The sequence below is a fragment of the Tursiops truncatus genome, chromosome 5, assembly GCF_011762595.2.
Source record: "Tursiops truncatus isolate mTurTru1 chromosome 5, mTurTru1.mat.Y, whole genome shotgun sequence".
Taxonomy (NCBI): domain Eukaryota; kingdom Metazoa; phylum Chordata; class Mammalia; order Artiodactyla; family Delphinidae; genus Tursiops; species Tursiops truncatus.
In genome coordinates this window covers 130,271,164-130,292,414 of record NC_047038.1, presented here as the reverse complement: position 1 = coordinate 130,292,414, position 21,251 = coordinate 130,271,164, and the positions used below count along the sequence as shown (strand labels likewise).

The following is a 21,251-nucleotide window of genomic DNA, read 5'->3' as shown; positions in this document are numbered from 1 at the left end:
AGAAGTGACAACAAAGGCATGGAGCCACACCTCTTACAGAGACAGCTGAGAATGGCAAGTGCTGAATCTCAAATATGACCAGAGGCAGCTCAGGTGAAAGAAACCATAAACTTGTATGATACCACCATCTACTGGAAAACAAAAGAAAGGACTCTAACAGCTAACCTGTCATTTAACTTCAAATGCACCAGAAGAGGAATACTTCACCAAGCAACATGAAGAACCACAGTAACACTGTACCATGAAAAGAAAATGACAATTTTCCAGAAACCAAACTTAGAGTCATGAATATTGTGATCTAACTGATAGAGAATTTGAACTAACTGTCTTGAAGAGACTCAACAAGGTACAAGAAAACTCAGAAAGGCAGTTTAATGAGCTCAGGAATAAAATTAATGAACAGAACGAATACTTTACCAAAGAAACTGAACCTCTAAAAGAGAACCAAAAAATTCTGGGGCTGAAGAACACAATAAACGAGATGAAGAACGTATTAGAAAGTACTGGAAATTAAGCAGGTCATATGGAAGAGGGAATTAGTGAGCTTAAAGACAGAAATCTGGAAATCATACAAGCAGAAGAAGAGAGAGAAACAAGATAAAAATATTAGGAAATTCTTTGAGAGATATCCAACTCTTTTGGGAAAGGCAACATTAGGATAATGGGCACCCCAGAAGGAGAAAAGAGAGAGAAGGGAGCAGAGAAATTATTTAAAGACATAATAGGTGAGGACTTCCCAAACATGGTAAAGGAACTGGACATACAAATCTATGAAGCTAAGAAAATACCTGAGTACCTCAATGCAAAAGACCTTCTTCAAGACACATTATATTAAAACTGTCAAAAGTCAATGATTAAAAAAAAAAGGAATTTTGAGGACAACCAGAGGAAAAAGGATGGTAACCTACAAAGGAACCCCTATTATGCTATCAGCAGATCTCTCAGCAGAAAACCTACAGGCCAGGAAGGAGTGCAACATTCTCAGATACTGAAAGATAAAAGCTGTCAGTCAAGAACGCTCCACCCAGCACTTACCTTTCATATATGAAGAAGAAATAATTTCCCAGACAAATTTGATGGAGTTCATCATCAGTAGACTGCCTTACAAGAAATGTTGAAAGGAGCTTTTCTACCAGAAACAATATGGCAGAAATACACAAAATTTTAAGCAAGGTGATAAACAGAACTAGAAGATTGTAACTCTTTATCAGAAAAGGTTTTTAAGCACTTAATTATGGTAAAAGGGTTAAAGGGAGAATAAAAGAAAGCAGAAAAATAACTAGCTATCTCAGTATGGTGACAAACACAACATAAAAAGCTATAATTTGAAATAACAAAAACATAAAGGTAAATAAAAACAAAATGCTTGCAGCAGAAAAAGCACTACTTTATCTATGAGACTTTTTATACAAACCTCAGGGTAACCACAAAACATAAACACAGAGCAGAGACACGAAACATAGAAAAAGAGAAAACTCAGAAGAATATCATAGAAAACCACCCAACTAAAATGGCAGACAGAAACACAAGAAAAAAGAAACAATGGAGATATAGAGCAAACAGAAAATAGAAGATTAAATGGCAGTTCTAAGAGAAAAGGGAACCCTCCTTCACTGTTGGTGGGAATGTAAATTGGTGCAGTCACTGTGCAGAACAGTACGGAGAGTTCTCAAAAAACTAAAAATAGAACTATCATATGACCCAGCAATTCCACTGATGGGTATATATGCAAAAAAACCCCAAAACCCTAATTCAAAACGATACATGCACCCCAGGGTTCACAGCAGTATTATGTACAATTGCCAACGTATAGAAGCAACCTAAGTGTTCCTCAACAGATGGATGGAAAAAGAAGATGTAGTGTATATATGTACAATGGAATACTATTCAGTCATTAAAAAGAATAAAATTTTGCCATTTGCATCAACATGGATGGACTTGGAGGGCATTTTGCTAAGTGAAATAAGTCAGACAGAGAAAGACAAATACTGTATTATATCATTTATATGTGGAATCTAAACAATACAACAAACTAGTGAATATAACAAAAAAGAAGTAGACTAACAGGTATAGAGAACAAATTAGTGGTTACCAGTGGGGAGAGGGAAGGGGGGGCAATATAGGAGGAGGAGATTACAGAAAGGGGGGTTATTATGGGATATATGAAATCATCTGTGTGAAACTTTCGAAAACTGTGAAGCACTATAGAATTTAAAGAATACTTCATTCAATAAAAAAAATAGGTGGCAAGACAAATTTTCCCCAAGGGCAGTAGTCTGATACCCTCTGGACTGGTGGTCACAGTTGGGCATTTTCAAAGGCCTTAAGGAAGGCCAGCGTGATAAGAACAAAGATGAGAGAGAAGGGAGATGAGGTTGGAGAGATATACAGGGGCCAGATCACATAGACGCTTGTTGACCACAAGGAGGATTTGATTTATTCCCCCTCATCCATTCACCTACCGAACATCCATCAAAGACCTACTAGGAGTTAGGAGCTGGGACTACACAGAAGTTAGGCTCAGTCCTCAGCCTCCTGGAGCCTCGATGGAGAGAAGAGGCATAAGCGAAGGAGTTTTAACACAGTATCACATTTCCTTTCTGAGTCATGGCGTACGCTCCATTCCATCACCTGAACCATGGGATTCCTGCTCTGAGCTTTACTCTACTGCCTTCGTCTGAGCCTTTATTAATTCTCTCCATGATGGTTGCAACAGTCTATTTAAACAGCTCTCTGCCTGTAGTCTAACCTTTTCCCAAACTGGCCTCCATGCTGCAGCAGGAGACACTTCTAAAATGCAATTCTGATTGCACTCCCCAGCTTCAAACTACATTGATGTCTTCCATTGCTGTCAGTTAAGTTCAAGCTTTTAAGATGACATGTAAAGCCTTGCGTGATCGGGCCCTTGCCAACTTCTCATCATCATCTGCTCTCTATCCCCTCAGTGGGAAGCGCTAGCTGACAGCTCAGGACATCTACTTATACACGCGTAAGAACATGTGTAACTCATGATTAAGTCCTGGGGTAACATCTACATCAAAGAACAGCATTTGATACCTGCTCACGCAATATCTTCTTGCTGTTGGTGTTTCTACTATAAAGTATAATTATGAATTGAGCAAGACTTAGAAATAATAAGAGCAAACACACATAGAGATAGTCTGTGCCTGGAACTGTTAAGTCATTTAATCCTCACAACCACCATATGAGGTAGGTGATATCATTGTCTCCATTTTACAGATTAGGAAACTGAGGCACAGAATGGTTAAGTCCCCCAGGATCGCACAGCTTATAAGTGTGACGGCATCAATATTCAAACCCGGGAATTCTGACTCTATCATCTCTGTTGTTAAGCACACAAAACCTCCTCATTAAACCATAAATATGTTCTTTAAAAATACTGACCGAAGCTATGCCTGTAGTCTAAAAGCATGGTCTCTGGATGGTAGCATTCAAATCACCTGGGAGCTATTAGACATGCGAACTCTCAGGCCTGGGCCCTGACCTACTGAATCAGATCTCTGAAGTTAGGGCCCAGGAATCTGAGTTTTAGCAAGCTCCCCAGGTGATTTTCAATCACAGTAAAGTCTGCGAAGCCCTGCTCTAAAATGCTTATTCCTAGGGAGTAGAGGCACTAATGGATGCAAAGGTTATGACAAACGTGGATAATTCTGACAATCCTAGAAACAGGACTCTTTTTAATGCACAAACGTTTCAAATTTTGACATTAAAAGTCAACAAATTCTAGCAGAGAACAATAATGGTTGTCATAGGTTTTGAGAGGATGCTTGACGGGATGAAGAAAAGTACAGGATAAACCTGAACTTAACAGCAAACGGCCAAGTTTCAATCCAACACACCTACTAACCAGCTGTGTGACTTTTCAGAAATTGCTTAACTGGAGCCTCAGTTTCTTCACTGACAGGTAAAAATAATAATCCCCTTGACGTGTACCCCATGATGGCTGTGAAAAATCAAGCAGGGTGAGATACGTGACAATGCTTTGTATGGAAGGATAGCGTGCTGATCAAGTTTCCTTTTCTGCCGTATCTGTTTACAAAAGAATACACGCATTTTCCCTTGTACTCAGGAAATGGATAGGATTTTGGGTCACTTGCAGTGACTGAAGAGATCCCTCCTTTCTTTAGTGAAGGTTGCAGGAGATAACACAGCCGGAATGAGGGGCTGCTCCAGGCTCGGAAAGTCAGGGAAGTGGCCTCACCTGAGAGAATGGGGCCAAAGCGCTGACAGGTGGTGGTAGGACTGTGATCATATGTCTCTAAACTCATCTGCAGCTTTACAATTTCTCCCCCCGTAGAAGTTCATGCAGGCTTAGCTGAGGCTGATACACAGCCCTGCTGCGCTTCTTACTGCCTGTCAGTGTGGCCCACTTTGGTGTGGGCTCTTTACAGCAGCTTCTGTTTTGATTAGGCAGCGTTTGTGCCAAGTAAGTTATTAAATTTTTAAGTAACACCCCCGTTATGCTCCATAATGGAAAGGAATGTTACTTGACGTTTATTTCAAACAGAAGCAACTCCCTCCGTCTGGGATGGTTTAATGGATTCATACTGAACCTCACCAGGCCTGTTCACGCCACTGACCTTTGATTCCATTGACTGTCCTTGACTCAATGACAAATAGTTCCAGCATGTTCATTAAAACAATGCAATTTTAGGGCTTCCCTGGTGGCGCAGTGGTTGAGAGTCCACCTGCTGATGCAGGGGACACAGGTTCGTGCCCCGGCCCGGGAAGATCCCACATGCCGCGGAGCGGCTGGGCCCGTGAGCCATGGCCGCTGAGCCTGCGCGTCCGGAGCCTGTGCTCCGCAACGGGAGAGGCCACAACAGTGAGAGGCCCGCGTACCGCAAAAAAAACCCGAAACAAAACAAAATGCAATTTTAAATTTACCTGTTCTGTCTCAAGCACATTTTTCTAGCTGAGGAAGACGCGAGCTACTGCTCTAGAAAAACTCCCATGCATGTGAGGGAAAGAATTCTATTATCACGCTGGGGTTTCTTGTGTTCACTTTGCACATCTGACTTCCCGGGCCACAACTTGCCTTTCTTTCCCTTTTCTTCTCCCATTGTTTGCTTCTCCCCTCAAGAGGCACATAATAGGTACCCTCCCTGTTATTTGTTTTTTGCCCTCTTGGCTTGTGGCTTTCGGATTAAAAGCAACTTTCTGATAAATATGTATCATTTAGGACAGAGGGCTGCTCGATTTAAAGAGGAACACTCTCACAAGAAGAGAAAACACATCAATCACATTCCATACTCCAACTGACTTTAAACTGCATCACAGATTCGCACGCTGTACGATCTTCACCTCCAAATGGTAGGAGGAAAACACCAGTTATTTTTCTAGATGTGTAATTTTCAACTGAAGCTGAAACGTTCAAACGACCACTCGCTACCCCAGTTAAGGCACGATGTGGATACTTATTCCCCAAAATTGCAACAATGTTTCTGGCTCTGCTCAAAGTGGCCCATGCGGTCTACGGAGCAGACCAACATCCTCTCTCACTTGGGGGGACGTGGCTTACCACATCTAGGAACTATTTAACACAACCGCCCAAACTCTGAGACTGTCCATCAAAGCAGGTACGACCTGGGCACAATGGTGTCTGATTTTCCTCCCAGGCGCTCTGCATAAATCATGTGCTCAGCCGAATGCCTTCACTCTGCCAGCATCTCCCAACCCCTTTCCCCCAAAAGCAACAGACCGAGAGGGTGTTAGCCGTTGTTACCCGTGGTTCATGGGCCCGCAGCACCGAGGTCACCTGGGAACGTGTCAGATATGCAGAGTCTCAGGCCCACTGAATTCTGCTGCTTTTTAACAACATCTCCAGGTGATTCATACACACATTCACATTCAAGTATGAGAAGTACTGGTTTAATCGACACACTTGTTAAAAGCACATACCAAAAAAGAATCAAGATTCTCCACTCAGTGTGAACATGTGAAAAAAACAAAAACAAACAACTCACCTCCGTTACGATCTGTGATGCTGGAAGGAAAGCACCTTGGTAGAGAGGCAGTGGTGATACTGAGAAGATTTGGACTCTTGTTGGCTTTCCCACAGAGACTTCGACCAAGGTCCGCGTCTATTAAAGTCCAGGAGCTTCCCTTCCTTCCAGCTCTCAAGGTGCAAGAGGAAGCACCAGAGAGGAAACTTACCAGCCCCCGGCTAGGTCTTCCGACTACCAGAAAGACTGAGGCTTTCCAAATAAGCTAGCCGTGGGATAATGTCCAGTTCTCCTATCTCCTTGAGTTCCTTTTTTCTCCACTGTTAGCTGGTTATTAACCACATTTCCTTCTCGATCACTGGGATTCAAGCAGACAACCTAATGCCTCTAACCAGCCTGGGATCCTTTTCCGACATTCCTGGCAAGGGGATAAAAAAGGAAGAAATTCACGTGTCAGAGAGATATTTTTATATCTTTTCCTTTGTGCAAGAGAATCCTGACGACAGTATCTCCGACACTCATGGCAACTTTAGCAAGGATAAAAACCGATTCTAGCAAATAGTTTTGCTCTGTGTAAACTTCCTGTCTTTTGCTAGATGTGACGTAACAGGGGCCTCCTTTCACAAGCTCTGTCTTCTAGCAAAAGAATACAAGCAGGAAGATAACACAGATTTGGAAAGGAAGTGAAAGAAACCAAAGCACAGCTGGCATTAGGTTTCAGTGCAAAGGCCCACTAGAGATTTGAAGAGAAGAACTATATTTGGAACCCGCTATCCTTCTAATGTTCTTTTCTAAACCAGAAGTATAACAGGAAGTTAAGGTTGTATTAAATAGGCATTTCAGCGAAAACATGAAGGATGTCAGGTGACAAAATCTGACACATACTAAGAGCTTCTGGCTCCACCCTTTACCACCCGTGACCAGTTTTTTGATCCAAGGCTTCGCAACATAAAATGGTGGTAACAATCGTGCTTTCCTTAGAGAGCCGGCATAACAATATCATGAGATGCGTGAAACGCCGATTACTGAACTCGCCTTGCTGGAAGTCCTCTTTATGGTCAAGTCACTATCCTGATTTTCCTCTCTACCGTGCATACCTAAGCACAGCTCAGGCAGTCAATAAATATTTATTGAAATGAAATGCAAGCTGTTAAGAAATTCCATCTATTTCTTTTTTTCTTTTCTTTTTAAAATTTATTTATTTATATTTAAAAATTCTTTTGGCTGCATTGGGTCATCGTTGCTGCGTGCAGGCTTTCTCTAGTTGCGGCGAGCGGGGGCTACTCTTCATCGCAGTGCACAGGCTTCTCATTGCGGTGGCTTCTCTTGTTGCGGAGAACGGGCTCTAGGGCATGTGGGCTTCTGTAGCTGTGATGCACGGGCTTAGTTGCTCCCTGGCATCTTCCCGGGCCAGGGTTCGAACCAGTGTCCCCTGCATTGGCAGGCGGATTCTTAACCACTGTGCCACCAGGGAAGTCCCATCTATTTCTTTTTATCATTTTTAATGTGGTAAAATACATATAACATAAAATTTTAGCCATTTTTAAGTGTCTGATTCAGTGGCATTAGTTACATTTACAATGTTATGTAACCATCACCCTACCCATTTCCAAAACTTTTTCATCACCCCAAATAGAAACTCTGATCATGAAGAAATAACCTCTCCAGGGTTCTTTTTTTTTAATTATTATTATTATTTTTTTGCGGTACGTGGGCCTCTCACTTGCTTCCTAACTGATATAGACCCATGGTCGACTTAGGTAAGCTGACTGAGTAAACTCTTAGCAAAGCTCAGAGTACCTGGGCTCAAATTCTCATGATTCCCATTTATTCCAAACAATAAACATTAGAAGTCCTTGCTTAAGAAGTAACTGAGGCCTTTTTTCCATTGAGGTAAATCTAAGTGCTCCCAATTTAGGAAACACATATTGCTTTTCTGAAAGAAGGTAACACAAACTTTAATTTTCAAATTCCTCCCATGTTTCATGTAACATGTAATTTTATGTTATTAAATGTAATATTAAGACAATAGTAATTCAATATGGGGAGGAAAGGAGGAAGGCAGGAAGGGAGGAAAGGGGAGAAATTTGAACCTAAATATTTACCTATAAAGGTATATGGTTAAACAAAACAGAGCGCATGCATACAACAGAATAGTATACAAAAAAGAATGAGATAGAAATTTATGTACTGTTTTGACAGAGAAAGATCTCCAAGACATATTAATTATAAAAAGCAAGTTGCTAATAAACACAGGGCATATAAGTTCACTTATGTTAAAATGCACCCATGTAGACAGACACACACACTTGCCCTCACAAAACAAAACTATGTATTTCTGTATGTACCCATCTATGTATGTAATCACATAGAAAAACCTTTGGAAAGATATGACTCAAAATGGCAGCAATGTCTGGAAAGTATGGGCTTAGGAGGCGGGGATACTTTTTTGAACATATACATCTCTGTTGTTTAAAGACTTCCCACCACGTATGCATCTGTTTTCCTATTTTTCTTAGATTAAAAGCCAAAGACCTTTACATGTAATCTGTATCTTCCACCCCTATCCCTCTCATCTCATGTTCCCCTTTACCGATTGCAATGTAGTGAGACCATATCTCCCTGTTATACCTCAAATATACATACACAGACCCACCTCATGGCCACTGCTCTAGCTGCTCCTTTTCCCTAGAAAGTTCTTCCCCTATTTATCTATTTGGCTCATTCTTTCACTTCCTCCAAGTTTTTCTTCAAATGGTAACTTCTCATGAGGCCTACCTGACCTCCCAACATAAAACTGCAGTTCCCCTCTTGCACTGTTGGTGGGAATGTAAGTTGATACAGCCACTGTGGAGAACAGTATGGAGGTTCCTTACAAAACTAAAAATAGAACTACCATATGACCCAGCAATCCCACTACTGGGCATATACCCAGAGAAAACCATAATTCAAAAAGACACATGCACCCCAATGTTCATTGCAGCACTATTTACAATAGCCAGGTCACGGAAGCAACCTAAATGCCCATCGACAGATGAATGGATAAAGAAGATGTGGTACAGATATACAATGGAATACTACTCAGCCATAAAAAGAAACAAAATTGAGTTATTTGTAGTGAGGTGGATGGACCTAGAGTCTGTCATACAGAGTGAAGTCAGAAAGAGAAAAACAAATACCGTATGCTAATGCATATATATGGAATCTAAAAAAAAAAAAAAAAAGGTTCTGAAGGACCTAGGGGCAGGATGGGAATAAAGACGCAGACCTACTAGAGAATGGACTTGAGGACACAGGGAAGGGGAAGGGGAAGCTGGGATGAAGTGAGAGAGTGGCATGGACATATATACACTACCAAATGTAAAATAGATAGCTAGTGGGAAGCAGCCGCATAGCACGGGGAGATCAGCTTGGTGCTTTGTGACCACCTAGACGGGTGGGATAGGGAGGGTGGGAGGGAGTCGCAAGAGGGAAGAGATATGGGGATATATGTATATGTATAACTGATTCACTTTGTTATAAAGCAGAAACTGACACACCATTGTAAAGCAATTATACTCCAATGAAGATGTTTAAAAAATAAAGTCAACTATGAGAATTCAAAAAAAAAATTGCAGTTCCTCCTACTAGCATTCTTGATCTACCATATCTTATTTTTGTTAATAGCACTTATCACCTTCTAACATATTATGTAATTTCTTTACTTATTATGTTTGTTTTTCTCCTTCCACTAGAATTACGCTGTATGTGGGCATGAATTTTTATTTGCTTTGTTCATTGATATAGCCTTAGTCCCCAGAATTGTGCCTGGTATACCAGTAGGTACTTGATAAAATATATTAATCAATTCACAAATCTTCACAAGAATATATTCATGTATTTTTAAAATCAAAGATATCCACAATCTCACAAACAAAAAGTCAGAATAAAATGTTTAAGGACCCCCCAGGTTCTGTGGAACAAGTTTTGAAAACCTCTGGTTTAAACCTCTTAAATAAGATAAAACTTATGGGAAGGAAGCTTTTTAAATGGAAGCCCTTCTACTGACTTAGGCACACTATCTACCAGTGCATATTATCTTACCCTGGAACACCTATTTTTCAGACAGCTAGGAATAAATCAACCACTCCTAGGAACTTCGGTGAAATCCCCAGCTCTTTCTTTACAAAGACAAAGAACCAGTGAAGATCCCTTATTTCTTATAAAGGAAGCACTGTGCACAAGTGAAGAGTTGTAGCAAAAATCATGTCTAATTCTTGGAGGCCTCCTTTATCTTTCAAAAATATGTATGTCCCTAAGGGTGTAGATGGACTTGAATTCCTGATCTTGTTTGAGCAGATATTGAAGCCTTTGGAATAGGGAAAGTGAGAAAGGTTTCAAACAGCCAGCTTCGTCCTCTAATTCAAAGAACAGTAAAGTCCTTTAGCTAGAGAAGACTTTTATCAGAATCCGCAGTATGGCGTGGGGAGGAAGCCAATCCAAATTATGAGGGAGGGGAGGTTGGGAAGGTGATACCCAGGCAAGTATTTTGCCAGTCCTGTTTTTCCCCCGGCTTTAACCGTTCCTCAGTGCTCTGAGAGGCAATCACAGAGAGCAGTCCTTAGCTAAGCATTTGAAAATGATGGAAGGGCCTTTGATATTATCCCAAACTTTTTGTTTTGTTTCCCAGCCTATGTTGGCTTATGATGGAGTCTTCAGAATTCACTAGAATGCATTCATGTAAATTTATGATCATCTATTCCTGTGTTCCAGGGTATGGAAAAGTTGCTCCAAATTTTCTTTAAGATTCAGAAGCAAACTCAAGACTTAGGAATTGTTTACAAAGAGTCAAAAATCCTATGTTGCATGCTTTTATTATCAAGACTCTCAATGGTTATGTACAAGTCCCTCAGCACTCACAGTTTGGGTTTCTCACTTTGCCAATTATCAACTACTCAGAGTTAAGGGCCGTATCTTAGGCTTTTGTAGTCCTATAGTATGGTACTGTTCACACAGTAATCATTTAACCGAGGTTTACAGTCATCATTGTGAACAAATGACAACATAAACTGAGGCTATGAACATTACTTAAAATAAAATCACACTTCTGGCAGAACTTGGAAACACCAAACCTGCTTCCACGGTGCTTCTGCATTTTAAAAGCCAAAAGCTACAACAGAAAAGCAGTCATCGTGACACACTCTCCTTGTGAACTCTTCGAACTTGTTATGTACTGAACTGGCTACACAAGAAGCTCTAGGAGAGGGAAGCTCCAACCAAAGCAACCATTTTTTACTGGGCAGACCAGCCTCACCTCTTTATTGCCTCGCAAGTTTGTGCAACTGCTGATAAATGTTCAGTGTTGAAGCAATCTAGGTACAGTAGTTCAGGACTGGTACCGTGATCAGCTCTATAGCGAAGAGAATGTCTCAGGAGGCCTGGCTTTGATACCGACCAGGGTTCTTGGCCTTCCGCAATCAATAGAAATTGACTAGAGGCCAGATGCAAGGCTTTATTGGGGCCCCTGTAGCAGCACGGGGGAGGGAGAACAAGGAACAGGTTCCCTTGCTTGCTTGTTCCCTGACCGGGAGCGAGCTGGCTCCTGAAACGGGGTGAGGGTAGTGCTGTGACCAGGGGTCCGGCCAGAGGGGTAGCTTAGGTGTTTTGCCCACCCCTCTGGTGGTACTGAGCGCACAGGGCACGCTCACTACCGTGCTGTTGCCCCCAACACCCTGTTTTTGGTCCCAGCTCTTCAGAAGTGGCAGTTGGGCTATTTTTGGTCTCTTTGTATCTTTTGGGGCCAGAATCTGTCCCAACTGCGCATGCACGCAGTTATTTTTAGTCCTGTAGAGTTTCTTTGTATTTTGTTGCTGGATGAGAAGTGTGTCCAGGTGCGAGAATGCAGCACTGCAGCTAAGTGTCCTGGGTCCCAGCCTGTCTCAGTTTTACTTTTTTTCACAAGACTGAAGATCTACACAACAAATGCAGCAAATTTTATATATGTCCATAATTATGCATTTGTATGTTTGTATATATCTTATGTAGCAGAGAACGCAAGGGAAGTGTCCTAAAGGAAGGAGATACTTAAAAAGACTAAAAAATCAGAAACATCAATGTGCCCCACAAGAGGAGAATGTGACAAACTGTGGTATATGATACCATAATCATAAAAATTAACAAGTATATGGTCTATATTGATCATGGCATATGGAGTATTGGAGGAGGAAAACACGTTTGCTGTACCCTTAGGTTGAGCTCTTGGGGACCTCTGAATTAAACTGACAAAAGACAACAGGAGAAAAAAGCCTTATTCACATGGAAGCAGCTAGTAGCTAGCTAACTGGTTAAAGACAGAGGCTTATCTACCTAACTTAGTAGGGGAAAGAGGGAGATGGAGAAAAATCTATGGAAAAAACAAGTAGGTTTCCATAGGAAAGAAAAGGATTTTTAGGAGAATAAACTGGAGATAAGAAAGCCTGTGATAATATTTATGAATATGCAAGTGGGCTTTTCCATCTCCTTCATGACCACGAAACTCCCAGAGAGGAGATTTACGGCCTATTTACTTTTGATCTCTCTCCTAGGAGTAAGCTCATCCTGAAGAGGGAACTTATGACAGCCTCATTTCTCAGAAGTTTCTGCTCTTAGATAAGGGAAATGCTGAGAAGGCTTCTTTCTGCAATCCGTTGATTCTTAATTGCCTTCAGCTCAAATTAATCCTCATGCCAAAGGGGCATATTGGGGGTAGGGGGGCATATCCTGATCCCCTTCGGTATAAAGTTATATTAGGTGATGAAAATCAGAACTAAATCAACATGAATGTTTTCACTGATTTTTAAATATAAAAAAAAGTATGCCTAAACATGGCAGAGATCAGAAATCAGTTTGGGAAAAAGAAAATAGGGCTTTAATAGTCATTATTAAGTTTCTTATTCTGTAAGTTTATTAAAGTTCATAGCCATCAGTCATTTTTTTAGGTGAGTGAGGGAGAAGTATGAGAATATTAAGAAGAAATTCAGTCAGGCAGGGAGAGAGATAGTTAAAAAAAAAAAAAAAAAAAAAAAAAAAAAAAAGTAGAGGGTCTTCCCTGGTGGCGCAGTGGTTGAGAGTCCGCCTGCCGATGCAGGGGACACGGGTTCGTGCCCCGGTCCGGGAAGATCCCAAGTGGCGCGGAGCGGCTGGGCCCGTGAGCCATGGCCGCTGAGCCTGCGTGTCCGGAGCCTGTGCTCCGCGATGGGAGAGGCCACAGCAGGGAGAGGCCCGCGTACCGCAAAAAAAAAAAAAAAAGTAGAAAGGTAGTGAGAGGGGAAAGAAGGCACAGAAGGGGACGGACAAAACAAAAACCCACAGAGAGGGCTTCCCTGGGTGGCGCAGTGGTCGAGGGTCCGCCTGCCAGAATAGGGGACGCGGGTTCGTGCCCCCGTCCGGGAGGATCCCACATGCCGCGGAGCGGCTGGGCACGTGAGCCGTGGCCGCTGAGCCTGCCAGACCAGAGCCTGTGCAGCCTGGGCAGGGAACAGACCGGGAAGGAAGGGTCTTTTTTTTTTTTTTTTTTTTTGCAGTACGCGGGCCTCTCACTGTTGTGGCCTCTCCCGTTGCGGAGCACAGGCTCCGGACGCGCGGGCTCAGCGGCCACGGCTCACAGGCCCAGCTGCTCCGCGGCATGTGGGATCTTCCCGGACCAGAGCATGAACCCTTGTCCCCTGCATCGGCAGGCGGACACTCAACCACTGCACCACCATGGAAGCCCCATAGGTAGGGTCTTTTATGCAATGCTAACGACTTTTACTTTATCTGGGTGGTGAGATTGAAAAAACGCAAACACGAGTGTGTGTGATGACCAAGTGGAGAATGGACAAGGGGTGACCCTGAAGGCAGGGCAATCAGTTGGGAAGCCACAGCATCAGCTGGATCTAAGGAAATGGCGGTGAGGATGGAGCGGAGGAGTTACAGATGTGAAGGTCTGAGTGAGAGGCACTGCCATTCATCAAGATGGGCAGACTAGAAGGACTGGTTTGGGTGGGAATTCCATCTTGCATATGTTGAACTGCGGCGCCTATAGGACCTCTGAGCAGACATTTCCGGCCCATATCTGGACATCTGAGCGTGGAACTCAGGAGAGAAATCTGGGCTGGGAAAACAGTTGGAAGTTATCAGTATGCACGTGACGGGTGACGTCATGAGAATGCATTGGCTCACACAAGGAGAGTACACCATGAGAAGAGGGTGGATTTTTTGTCCTTGATGAAGCAGTAAAAACTCCTGATTTGATTAAATTGTGACCCCAGAGTATATGTTTTTCAATATTCCGTGTGAAGAAACGGCAATTATTCATAAAGCACTTCTGCTGCCCAGCTATGATGGTTGTTGTTAGGAAAAGCACCAGTGAAGGGGGCAGGTGGTTATTGTTTCAGTTGCAACCTGAATTAGTTGTTTCCCCTCCTCACAGGTTTAATGGGTTTAATAAGGTAAACCTGGGGAACACCAACAATCAAAGGGCAGGAGACAATCACAGCAGCTGCTAGATATTTAGACAGAAAAGTGGTGACAGAAAAGCCTTGAGAGGAGACTGATTCAATGAGACGGAAGTAGCCAGGCATGTTGAATGTGGAAGAGATGTCAAATAAAATAAAAACTAAAATGAATCACTATGTTTATCCAGTAAGAGGTCACTGTGGACCTCTGAGACAGATGTTTCATTGGTGTGGTAGAGTTGAAGGCAGGATGCAGTAAATGAGAGATGGGGAAGCAGCAGCCTCAAATGTAGTCAGGAATGTGGTCTAAGAGTTTGGTTACCTTTTGCCTTGGTCTTTTTTTTGCGGTATGCGGCCTCTCACCGTTGTGGCCTCTCCCGTCGTGGAGCACAGGTTCCAGACGCGCAGGCTCAGCGGCCATGGCTCACGGGCCCAGCCGCTCCGCGGCACGTGGGATCTTCCCGGACCGGGGCATGAACCCGTATCCCCTGTATCAGCAGGTAGACTCTCAACCACTGCGCCACCAGGGAAGCCCTTGGTCTTAGTCTTGATGTGCTTTTACTATGTCCTCTCCTTCCCCTGACACATTTTCCAATTATTCTATCCCTCCTGGTTTCCAATGAACAGCTGCAGCGTTCTCAGGTCCCTTCTGGAATTTTTTTCCACATAATTATTAATACGTAAGTACTTATTAACCTTACCTGACTTTGGTAGTGGAAAATAATTAACTTTGGGATGAAACAGGGCTGGGTTTGAATTCCTAGCCAGCACCCTCTGGTACCTGCTTTTTGTATTTTGTTATCTGTAGGAGTTTGGGCCTGTACAGAAATCCTCTCAAACTGGCCATGGGTTGGAATTGAGACTCGGCTGGGATGGAGGTAGCTCTTCCCTCCACTCGTCCGTCCCCCTCTGGGGAAGTAGCTCCTCTCTGCAAAGTCAAAAGTGTGCGCATTATCTAGAAATGGCCCTGCCAGTTGACAAGTCCTCTCAAACCTAGCTCCTCCCATTATACAGCTAGAGAGCCGGTCCATCCCTTAGTATAGACTTTTGAAGGAATCTCACTGGTTGTTGACTAGAGCTAAGGATTGGCTCCATTCAGGATCCTGTCGCCCAAACAGCAAGAAGTGTCAGTTGGGACACACATGGCCACCAGGCCGAACATTTAAGCAAGAGCTACGAATAGGGCAGTGCCTGGGAATGAGGGTTTGGGCTGGACAGAAAGGCCGACGGAACCTCAGACCAATCCCTCGATCTCTTCAGTTTTCCCTGCAAAGCGGAGTTAGTACCTAGCAAACGCTGTGTTGTGCTGCCCAGAACCGACCACCAGGACTGAGGAACTACAGTAGCCCCCTGGCTGCGGGGACACCGCCCGGGGACAGCTCTCACCCGCTCTCCGCTCCAGGCGCTTCCCCGGGCAGAAGAGCGCCTCCTCGCCGCCGACAGTCACGTCCTCTTCCCGAACGGCCGGCCTCCCATCGCCGGTGAGTTCAGTTCGGGGGGCCGCGGCCAGTTCCGCTAGACCCGCCGGGCGCGCACTGAGGAAGAGCCGGGAGGAGGCGGGGCCGGCGGGCGGCTCGGCGGGCGGTTCGCTCAGCTTCGGTATTTGAGGCAGATTCGCTGTCCGGCCGGCGCAGCCGCCGCAGGGGGAAAAGCAAGGGACGAAGGAAGGAACGGGAGGAGGAAGTGAGCGACAAAGGGGGACGGGAAGGGCAGCTAGCTGTTCGGACCCGCTTTCAGGCGCCGCAGGTCCGGGTCTCCGCCAGGCCCTCCCGAGGCGCAGCCGCCAGACCAGTGGAGTCGGGGCGCGGGCATGCAGGGGCGCGGGGCGAGGATGCCGGGCGGGGGATGCAGGGACTCGGCGCAGTCCCCCCTCCCGCTCCCGAGAGCGAGGAGAGCGCCGCCCACCGCTGTTTCTCATCTCTGCCTGTGGAGTCAGGGCGCCAAGCTGCCCGGGCTCTGCCTGGTTCGGTGGGCAGAAACCAGGGATCCCGGGCAGCAGCCGTAGTCGCCGCCTGGGGCCAAGCACCACAGTGCATCTTGTCCGGTGAGTGCCCGCGCACTGGCGAAAGGCCGTGGGTGTGCAATGAATGTGCTCCCTTCTTTTGCTGCATTTGCTCTTACAGAGTATTTTCCTTCTGGTTATGGGTGCACGACCTGCACAGGATCCAGCTGTTAGAGGGGCCCCCTACTTGGTTTAGTGCTCTGCAGTTGCTGTCTTGAATAAGGACCTGGCATTGTCATTTGGCACGAAATGTTACCGGTCCTGCCTTTGGCCGCCTGCCTCTTCAGACATGACGTTAAGTCTCCTGGCCCTTGAAAGAACCTACCCTTGACATGTGAACAAAGGCTCAGTGACTTCACTGGTTAGATCTCTCCCGGCTCCAAACATCCTGGCTTCACCTCTCCAGGTGAACACTGATATCCTTCTGGTATAACTCACTTTCCTCACTTGTCGGTCTCCGGACAGAGTTCTAGGGATATTGTCAACCACTAGCCCCAAGCCCTGCTAGACCCACCCTAGTGTCATTTAGACATATGCAGTAGGTTCTCAAAAAATGCTTACCGTTGGTAAACTGACTTATTGGACTTCCGTAAGTGACCATCTAAACCCTGTACTGTTTAAAGCATTATTCTGTTCATTCTTCACTTGTTCCCCAGTTATACTGTTCGCTGGAACATAATTTAGTTCTCTACTCTAGTTTTAGGTGACAAATGCTCAGTTACTGCCTCTATTATGTTCATTCATCCACTGAGTTAGTTTCTGGGTCGTGTCCATGTCACTCTTTTTCATGTCCACCAGAGAGCCTTCTGCAGATGGATGTTAATAGCTGTTTGATAGTAGTGAATTGGTTTTGCTTTTGCTAGTGTATAAAGGAGGTATGGTAAGAGAAGAAACAGACTTTGAAGTCAAAGGAGTCTGGATTGGACCTTGCTATTAGTAGCTACTTAAGGGCTTTATTTCTTCATCTATAAAAATGATAATTAGAAAGACTTCCCTGTATGGTTGTTAAGATTAAATGAGATAATATATGCAAAAGAGCATAGCACATAAAAGACCCTTAATATTCATATCCCTTTCTCCACCTTTTAAAGAAACAAGATTATAGTCATCCATGCAGCACTGCTCTTTAGGTTTTGTTCAGAACAAGATTCTGAACCATATTTATACTAACTTACACTTTACAAGGCATAACTGATCATTGTCTTAAGGAAACACCAAAAGAGGTTAAATACTATTCCTTCACGATTAAATACTATGTTTGGCTTATTATTTAAAATATCTAATGCCCATTTCCCCACTAACATAAAATTAATAAAAATGTAATTCAATGAATGCATTGACTCACTGATTTAGCAAACATTTTATCCTCATTGCTGAACTTATAAAAAGTGCTAGGTCAGGAGTCTGAACAAAATGAAATAGATCTCTGCCACCATGGAGTTTACCAAGTTACCTTCAGGGGATACTCTAGAAGAGATCCTTGTGCCGAAAGATTGCAACTATGACATTTTGTTCAATCAATGGCAGGACATTAAAAATTGCTTACATTAAATGCATATTGCTGAGTTCCCACTGAACACTTGTTTCTAATTTTTAATACATGGAAATGCTGCAGTAAAATATACCACAGGCAACATATTGTAGAAATCACAACCATTTTCTTCTTATGTACCAACAAATATTTTGGAAGAGGAAAATGAGAGATAAATCTTGTTTTCAATCCAATCGAAAAGATTTGAATAGGTAAGTGTGTATATAATGTTTTCAAAGATCCTTCACATTAATTTTGCAAACAGCCAGGATTTGGCTGCTAAAAAATTTCCAAACATTCACTGACTCCTTTACATCAGTGTTCACAGGGTCACATAATAAATATTGGAAAGTCTGGATGCCAAATAAACACAATTTGATTTTAAAGTGTTTAATGCACATACTTTATTTAAATGTTGCTTTGAACACTGAGATATGATTTTAGTATGCTTACAGTTACTCTAATACATACTTTTAAAACAACGGTCAAAGCAGCAATTACATCAGCCCACTACAGAAGTGCTATACACCCAATTAGTACTTTGGTAAATTATAAAACAAATGTACACAAGAGCACTTTAGCAGAAACTAATTTGGGAGACAGCAAACCGCTCAATTCTGTACAGGAATCCAGTGGAAGAGGAGTCGTTCTTGGAGATGGAACAACCCCACGACTTCACAGCCTCGAATGCGCAGTATGACCATCAGTGGACCGTTTCAACCATCTAACAACCAAGGGGAGCTGCCAGAGAGTCAAGCAGTCTCATTCCAGATGCCAAAAGCAACAGGCAGGTCATCACAGTTTGGCTTCTAAAGACATGACTTTTTATTTCTGCTGAAGTCATCCAGATAAGTGAATATAATAAATGCAGTAAAACGTAACCCAACCAGAATTTTATGTCACTTTGCACAGACGCAGGTATGTGAACTGAAGTGCTAAAGGAGAATACAAATATATGTTTGTGTTTAAGGGTTCAATGCTAAACTTTAACCATCCCTTCCCCCACTGCACCTTGAAGCATTTTCTTATTATAATATTACTGTGAAATTAAATCCTTGTCCGTTCTTAGAAAGAAAACTAAACGTCCTGTCTGATACTGAAGAGTTAGCAGAGGCCTACTCATTCTCTCCCAGGATTTGTTTAAAAAAAAATTCAGTTCCACTTAGAAAAAATAATTTCTATTTAAATGACATGTTAAGAATTCTTCCAAGTAAGTAATTTCCCATCATAGAGTACTGAAATTCAAAACTGATCCTGCCAAAACTTTATTTTTTTTTTTTTCCAGAAAAAGTGCATACAACTTTGATGCACTTAACACAAGGGTCTGTGACAAATAAATGGTTGATGGAAAGCAGGACTGCATTTACACTTGAATATGTAAGGTACCTAAGAATTTATACTTGTGAAAAATCACAATGATTTTAAGAATATTTTGCCAAATCAATGATGGCAAATAAAGTTAGGCAACTTATTTTAGAAAGATGATTTATATACTACATATAAATGAAAGGCAAACATAAATACAGTTGATTTAAGTTTAATTACATTAATATAATTTACACCATACCTGTACCCACATGGTAATAGCCACATGGCAAATTCACAGTTATAGCCAAAAATCTATTTAGAACAGTCCTTCTGTTCCATTACTATTTGCATAATTCCCAGTAATAGACTTAAAAGCCTAATACACGTATGCTTATCTTTTATGGACTATAATAATCTATAAGTTATACTTCAACGTCGTGGCTTGAAAAACAGACACTAGTGTGTTTTCATGCTTTAGTCAAAGCTGACTAGTTTCAGGTTTTAAAAACTTTCAGGTTGAGCAGAGCAAAATCCACTCCAGACCAAGGCCTACATGTCCTACAAATTCTTCTTTGTCACAGATGGCAATCCACCCAACGCATCAGTGGCTCTTAGACCTCTGAAGTCAACGACATCACCCCCACGCTGGTTTTTTAAAGGAAAAGAGAGGAATAGCAATGTGAAGAATTCAAAACAAAAATAAAACCTACATTTCGAGCAGGTCATCTTGTGCTTTAGAGTTTCTGTTTGCTTGTTAGTTTGGAAACTCTCCATACTCCTAACTGCAGCTTCCAAGTTTATGTCCCAAGACCCTACTCAGGAAGAGGGAGAAAGTTCTCCAGGTTTCTTGGCCTACCTTTGGTTCCTCACTTCCCAGGCAATGAATAGGAGACCATATCCTTTCTTGTAATGTTTTTCTTTCTTTTACCAAACTTCCTTGAAAAAAAAAAAAACACCTTGAAATATTTCCATACCACTTTTTCCCAAAGGATAATTCCTGATGAATACAGGCAGGAAAACTCAAGATTTCTTTCCTTCCATTCCCAAAAAGGTGAGATGTGAATATCGATGTTGTGCCCTCTTCCTTCTAATAAGCCTTGAGTAAAACTTAAAGAAAAGTCAACCTGAAAACTAAGAGTTGAAGGTACATCAACTTTATCGTTTTGGTTTTTCTTTTGTTTCCACAGAACTCCACGTCATTCTTAACACTTCAGTATTTTTCTCACATCCTATTATTTTATATGCAAATTACAATACAGCAATGTAGCTTCAAATGCTGTTCTGTTCCTAGGTTTTTCCACAGAAGTTACCCACCACAGAATATCTCCTACAGCCATTTTTAATCTATTTCCTTATCTCCCAGTAACCATTGGTTCTCCACTCTGAAACTTCCCTCAGTTTGTCAAGTGTTCTTAGAGATAAACATATCAATAATTGAAAGCTGACTGGTGAAGGAGCTATGCAGGATTGTTCCCTTTCATTTTCCATTAGTCTAAAATATACATATGTACATACACCTACACATACAACAAATTTACACTGTCTGCAGAAATAAACTGCAGATGTAATTCCATACACACATTTAGAGATTCACATTTTAACAGCAAACTTACACACAGATATAAGGAAATATAGTTTTATACTCCTAAATTACATAGCAAGCTGGAATAGATAAGGCTTTTTTTTTAGATTTATTCTTTCTTAGGAGTCTTAGTAAAAGGAGACATAAACCTCAAGCTATGTCTGTAGCAGTTATCAGTCAATGTGGGATTATTTTTACTGACAAATTATCCAACTTGCTGACTCTATACAAAGAGCGATAATATAAACATTCTGTATACAAAACACAAAACATAGAATTCGAATAACAAATGGAAACGTTATACAAAATACTTGATACTGTCAGTATATCACTCTGTATAGCTTTGACCAAAGAACTCTTAGCCTGGACATTCTTTTCTGATATGAAGGAATAGTCATAGCTATACAGC

At 42.5% G+C, this 21,251-nt stretch overlaps 1 protein-coding gene and 1 long non-coding RNA gene across 6 annotated transcripts in view; one reads left to right on the top strand and one right to left on the bottom strand.

Moving 5' to 3' along the window:
• The window catches only part of ABCG2 (ATP binding cassette subfamily G member 2 (JR blood group)), a 132,724-nt gene extending 116,778 nt beyond the window's left edge, over positions 1 to 15,946 (bottom strand). The window contains exons 1-3 of one of the 4 annotated variants that reach the window (XM_073805593.1): positions 15,806 to 15,942; positions 14,742 to 14,907; positions 5,988 to 6,384 (exon numbers count right to left, since the gene is read on the bottom strand). The gene's annotated coding sequence lies outside the window, so the exon portion shown is untranslated. Of the gene's footprint in view, positions 1 to 5,987; positions 6,569 to 14,741; positions 14,908 to 15,805 lie in introns of those variants that run through there. The other 3 variants (XM_033857396.2, XM_073805594.1, XM_033857395.2) reach the window with 3 other exon arrangements.
• Positions 15,482 to 19,985, top strand: LOC109548530 (uncharacterized). 2 transcript variants are annotated; one of them, XR_012332186.1, is made up of 2 exons: positions 15,482 to 15,900; positions 18,578 to 19,985. It is a non-coding gene; the product is annotated as an uncharacterized lncRNA (long non-coding RNA). The 2 variants fall into 2 exon arrangements; XR_012332185.1 differs by lacking the exon at positions 15,482 to 15,900 and adding an exon at positions 15,957 to 16,463.
• Positions 19,986 to 21,251: the final 1,266 nt, after the last annotated feature.